This window comes from Pelmatolapia mariae, linkage group LG14 (assembly GCF_036321145.2).
Source record: "Pelmatolapia mariae isolate MD_Pm_ZW linkage group LG14, Pm_UMD_F_2, whole genome shotgun sequence".
In the NCBI taxonomy this organism is placed as follows: Eukaryota; Metazoa; Chordata; class Actinopteri; order Cichliformes; family Cichlidae; genus Pelmatolapia; species Pelmatolapia mariae.
The window spans coordinates 9,369,605-9,376,459 of NC_086239.1; positions in this window are offsets into that span (position 1 = coordinate 9,369,605).

Below are 6,855 nucleotides of genomic sequence, written 5' to 3' on the forward strand. Positions count from 1 at the left end.
CCTGGTACTTTGCTTTGTTCCAGGCCGGACAGTTTGCGCCTGAACTCCCCACGGGATGGATGGCGATTGACGGGAACCAGAGACTCTTCCCATGAACGGAAACAACACGAACAGTGAGTACAGAAGGCCTTAGAGAGCGGCTACGTGCCCGTGCGTTAAAGCAGGTACGTGAGTGCGCAAGCTGTGCGTGTAGACGCAAGCTACCTGGCTTCTCCGCCAGTGTTTTAGTTTTTGTTTTATCTTTTTGATTTATTTAAGGAGGTTTAAAGAGGTTTCTCCACCGAATAGAAGGAGGGTAAGGACGGTTTCTCCACCGAAAGGAGGATAGAGCTCTATAAAGATAAAAAAAGGTTCTCCGCAGTTAAGGGCGTTGAGTGTATGGTTTCTCCACCAATGGTAAGGAGGAAAGAGCTCGCCGCGGTAAGGGGGATTATGGGCCTAAAAAGAGTGTGAATGAGCGTATATGTGTGTGAGTGCCAGTAAAGTGAACGCAGCAGCACAGAAGTTAACCTAAGCGGTGTTAATGGAATTCGGTGACCTGTTGTGTACACGTAGCCTGGGTTTTGGTGTAAGTCGCGTTGCCAGTTGCAAACTTAAAAGAAGTCTGCCTTGAAAGAGGATGAAATACACTGCAAAGTTTTTATTGGGCAGAACGTGGTGTGTGGATCGTTGAAGAATTAAGTGAAATTGTGCTCTAAAGCAGAAGCGATGGTGAGTGTGTCTGACGTCACGGTGTGTGTGACACGGTATCCAGCTGGAGCAGACGTGATTCTGCAGGTCACCTGCCCAGCGGACAAAGAAATAAAATAGTTGTGTGGTGAATGATAGCACGGAGAGTGTTTGGTGTTTCTCAGCCTGAAACAGCTGTAATGTACTTTCTGTTTTTAAGAGAGAGAGAGATGTGTGTTGTTTTAAGCAGTGATGAGAATAATGAAAATGTGATGAGAGGAACACAAAAACATACAGAAAAATGCATCAACCATACTAACCCTACATGCATACACAATAAATGATACTCATGAAGACCAGACAGCATCTTAAGCATGAGATTCTGTTTGTCATCTTGTCCAAGTCACTAGTAAGATGAAAGTGATACATAGACTAGTGGACTGAATATTATAGGAGGACAGATGGCTGCATCATAGAGGAAAACAGAATGCTGATGAGGGGTCTTAAATGAGTGAGCTGAGTGAGCTGATTGTGAGTTTCTGGTGTGTGAAGAAGTTTTACCATGGCACACATTTGGTTACATGAGAAGAAACTTATTATGTGATGAGACAACAGGGTTATGCTGTATGTTGTGTGTGGCTGATTGGATGAATGTTTGAGATTAAACTGGCTGTTGATTTGTCTTTTGTTACTAAGTTGAGCCTGCCAAATGGGTTGTTACGATTTATCCCCCTGGCATGAAAAACACGTGTCATGACTTAACAAGGCCTTTCTTTCCTTTGCTTTCCTTTATTTTCTTTCCTTTCTTTTTATTTTGTTACTTTCATGGTGCACTGAAAGTTTCGTTTGATGATCTCTGTTTAAGCAGATATGCACGATTAGAACAGAAGCGCTATACGACTCGTCGTCAAGAAAACTGTTGCAAAAGTGAGGTTCTCCAAAGATTAAAATGGGCTCAGGAGAAAGCCACTTATTTGGGACAATCAGAAAACAAGTCCCTGCCAAAAAGGATTCAGCGATGTAATCCGCTTCTAAAGTTTTTCTTTTTCTTTTTTGAAATGACGTCATTGCTGGCAGTAGAAACTTATTGCGTCAAGAAGGGTTCTACTATTAGAAATAAAAAATTAGTGAAAAAACTGACTGACAAAAGCTGACAAGACTGACTGACTTAACACCATTGTGTGAAGTTAACCCCCACCTGACAAAGGTGTGGACGTATCTCTGTGTGTGTCTTCTGTTGCAGGAACAAAAGGAGACCACAAGAGGAAACTTGGGTCACATGACTATGTGAACTCTGCAAATTTAACCGTTTTTACTTTAAATTTTTCCTGTGTCTGTGAATTCACCATGGGTGTGTTATTCACTACCTTGTGTTGCTCACAGAGATTACTGTGAGAAAGAGTGTATACACCTGCGCAGCGCTAACATTTACTTCTTTTTACAGAAGAGTGTTAACTTTATGACCTTTTTACAGCATCTCTGGAATCTGGATGGCCGGCACCTGACCACCAGGATTGTTTATGTGTGTTGTTAATGTTTGTTTTTCTAAGAGTGCATGTAGAGGATTCAGCAGAAAACAGACAAGTGACATGAGAAAACAAATAAGAGATGCAGTGTTTATGGAATAGTTGAATATGGGGCTCATTAGCTGGCCACTATTGAGCTCACAGTGATAAAAATGAGTGGAGTGACAAACTTAAGGAAAGTCACCGATTAAATTGTGGAATAAATTGGGATGATTCATGATTTGGGACAAATTATGATAATAATAATAGTGATTTAATGACTGGAGAAAACCTGCACATGATATTTGTCTTTTATGCTGAATACTTTATTACTTTATTGGTTGAAAATGCGAAGTTTGATTTAAGGACTTTGTCTTCCAGGATACAAGCTCCAGGTGGAGCTGGGAGTTAAACAAGCTAAACATTTAATTGCTGACTAATGTTTTACACAGGGTTACAGGTTGGAGTGAAGCTGCTCCAAGGGACAAACCCTGGAGATTGTTTTAGGGAGACTGTGCAACATTCTTGTACATGTCTCGTTGGGGAGTTGACACATGGCGGAAGCCATGTGGCGAGAGGAGTGTCATTTTAATTTGCAGATGTCGTGAGGTGCCATGACGAGAAGGAGTGATTGAGGGGATCGTCCACAAGATGGAAGCTGAGGCCTGGAGAGAGTCTTCAGGAGGATCAGAGATCACCTTCAGCACAGAGAGCTGTGCTACTGAGCTTCCAGGAGATTGTCATGAGGAGACTCTGCACAGCAAAATCTTAAATGAGATAAAAGAGTTTCGATGTTGACGTTGAGGAAGACAACTAAGGTGTACGACGTGCTCTGCCTTTAAAATCTTCAGCAACGTTGAATCGTTTGAACCTGAGGGAGCGTGCCAGGCTCCAAAAAGTGACAGCGCAGAGGAGGTCCAGCGATGGACTTGTGGTTCTGTGAACAGCACAAATGCCAGGTGACTGCGAAATACCTAACAGCACTTTTTCCACAAGTGAAGCCGTAACTTACTATCCTAACAGATTAGCTCTAGTTGCTTGTGTTTTACCTCCATGCGTGAGATCAGTATGTGCAGCAGCTTAAGCTGTACAATGTTTCAGGATATAGTTTTTCACCTTTTTGACACTGTTAGTTCCACACGAGGTAGATGTCTACTAATGCAGACTAAAATTACATTTCTGTCACCTACAAGACGCTTGTCTTTAATGTTACTGTTACGTCAACACTTTTTGCCAACAAAAGAAGAGGGCGCTTCTCATGAGTGTAGACAGCGCGTAGAGAGGGGTGTAAGCTGAGGGATGACTAATAGATGTGCCACTTGGTGAGGGAAAGGTTTGGTTTGTTGATGGTTTGAGTTTTACAACAGCAGAGGGACAGGCTAAACCAGGTTTTACTGTAGTAGATAGTGAGAAAGTTATCTGTACAGGACAACTAGCATGTTTCATATTTGCTTGAGCAGCAGGGATGCTAGCTTTAACGGAAGCGTGTAAAACTGCAGAGAAATAAGATGTGACAATATACACTGATAGCCAGTATGCATTTGCTACAGTACATTTCTTTGTAGTGCAGTGAGTGGGACGAGGTGTGACGACTTCTACAGGGAAACCTGTAGAACACGCCAAACTCTTGCAAAATCTGCTGAAGGCAGAGTTATTACCCAGTAGAATTGCCGTTTGCAAATGTGTAGCACACATGTGAGGGAAAGATCCGGTTGCATTAGAGAATGCTTTTGCACATAAGATCGCGAAAGAGGCAACTTTAGGAGAACATGGTGTTAACATTTTAGCAATGCAACACCAACAGACGTTGCCTATTATGCGAGGTGCACTGGCAGCCATGCAGGGCCACTCACCTACTGCAGGAAAACAGTTGTGACTTATAGAAGGAGCGAGCTTGCAGGATGGTGTTTATTATCTGTGTGATACACCAATACTACCTTAGAATTTGTATAAGACTGTTGCTATTTTGCGCCATGGGCTTTGCCATGTCGCAACAGGAGGGAGATGATGACAGCAATAGTTTATACTTTAAGATTAAATACCTGAGCATATTAGCAGATTAGATGCTTTAAATGTTAAAAAATAAAGAAGTCTTGAGAACAAATGATCTGCCAGATGATTCTGTTTCTCCGCAGGAGCAGAGTCTGAAGTCTGGAGATTGGATGTTGATAAGGCCATGGAGAGGAAGTGCTGGTCCAGTCCATGGTGGAAAGGTTCCTATCGGATGCTGCTGACGACGACCACAGCAGTGAAGATTGCAGAAAGGAACACTTGGATACATCAAGCGCACTGCAAGAAGGTAACACACTTCCTGGCCGACTCTGGGTGATGGTGAAAAGGCCAGCGGTACAAAGGGGGGAGTATATCTCTAGGACCTCTCATCTCAATCCTGGTGAAGAAACCAACGGATCCTGAACCCAACTTAGAATGGTTGGGAATGTGTTGTTCGCCTTCTTGTGCCTGTGGACCCTGAGTGGGATGACAGGAGCGCACTGGGACAGAGCAAACTACACCCAGTACCCGCATGGGGTTTTCAACCAACTACTGGTGGCAGTTTGTGAACACAACCACTCACATAAAGAACGAGACCAATGGTTATGCTTGTGATGCCACTGGCTACACATTCTTCTGGACTGTGGCCATATAGCATCACTAAGAGTGAGACAGTTTGTTTGGTTGCCTTGGCAACACATCCAGGAGTAAACATACTTGGGACACTGCCAACTTTTCAACTTCTGAACCTGAATGGACGGTTGATTCACCAGTAGCTGGGAGGGTGAACTGCTCTGGTAAGACAGACCTGCTAGTCTGACTCAAAGTGTCTGACTCGCAGCAGGACATTGAAAAGCTAAACGAACCGGACAGGCCAATTGCCTATGTGTATGAAGGGCAATGGATTAGTCCAAGTTGGAGATTTATCATGGAATTTGTACAACATCACCTATTCTTTGTGTCCTCTGCAAGAAGGATGTAAACAGAGAAGCCTTTTGTCTACATTTACATCATGAACACTTCTCTAAGCTGGTTGAGGCTTTGAGCCAAGAAGATCAAAACAGCTTGATCCAATTTCCTTTACAAAGCTTTTCCTGTGGTGACAACAGGACAGGAGAAGAGTTGTAAATGCGGATAATTTACTAGTTGACTCTAACCCCCACAGGATGCCTACAGTGAGAAGATTTGGGGGGTTGATAGGAGTCATAAAGAAGGGTGTTGACCAGGCTACAGCTTTGAAGTTAGCTGAGAGCCACATGGACAAACGATAAAGTCAACTGATGTGTTTGAATGTCTATGTCTGTATACAGTTGTATTGTAGTGACATATGATTTTTTGAGAATGTTGATTATTCTTTTTGACTGTTACATTCAGTTGTTTACTTGCAGGAATACATAATGAATCACACGACAGGAGTAGATGCACCACAAGGCTGGAGAGCTTGGTTAATGTCTGGTCCTTGGTGACATCTTCTTTTGAAAATATTAATTCATGTTTTTGGACTGTTGACATTTGATTTGCTTATGTATAGGATGAATTTTACCGTGTATAAGATCAATGCGAACTAAGATGATTTCTGATACATTTGTTAATTATGTACTTTTACAACAATATGAATTGACTGAAATGAATGACATGACAGAAGCCCGTGTATAAATGACACCTGCGCTGAAAATGTTAAGCAAGAGGTGCATGGATAAGAATATACTACATAGGAATAATTTGGAGCATAAAAATCACAAAACAGGAGGGAATGTTAGAGTGGATTGTTAAATGTTTGTCATTTTTATGCTTGCCAACTTTGATGAAAGGGATTCCACTGTCCTTCCCCCCAGATTCTCGGGGTTCTGGGTAGGGGGCTGTAAGGTTTTATTGCAGATACATCCTATCTGGAGGATCTACTTCTTTTGATCTAAGCTTCCTGAGTTTATGACCCTTTGATCAGCAGCGCACACACACACACACACACACACACACACACACACACACACAGTGCCTCGTCTTTGTAACCAAGGGGGGTTAAGAGGGGAGGTACGTGTTGTAAACTATTGTGTGAACTGTAACAGTTTGTCAATAAATAGCTGCGAGGGAAGCTGCTCTTTGAAGGACTTTGGGCTGGAGACAGGTTAGGAGCGTGAGCTCCAAGAGCTGGTTCTTGACCAAAGGCCTCCCTTGCGCAAGTAATCGATCGAACGCTGTTGCCTTGTTTTCTTTCATGATAAATAAGTCTCTAGAACTAGCGGGGTTTGTGGGAACAGACCCAACATATACACACACACACACACACACACACACACACACACACACACACACACACACACACACACACGTGTATATATATATATATATATATATATATATATATATATAAGATCGTATTTTGTAACGTATTCTGTTACGTTACTCAGTGAGAGTAACTTATTCTGAATACTTTGGATTACTTAATATATTATCATGCTTTTTACAACTACATGAGTGTACTATTGCTGTGTGAATTATTACTTTTACGGAAGGTTACTCGCCATACCAATACCAACTAGATTTTTAAATCTTAATATAAATGAGTAACAGTAGGGTGGACATTAGGTAAGGCTGCACTTTTGCAGCGATCTCGTATAGAAAACTATTCCGCGCATATATAAAACAGGTCTGCGGCTCCGAACCGTAGTAAAGGGACCTCTGGCTAATA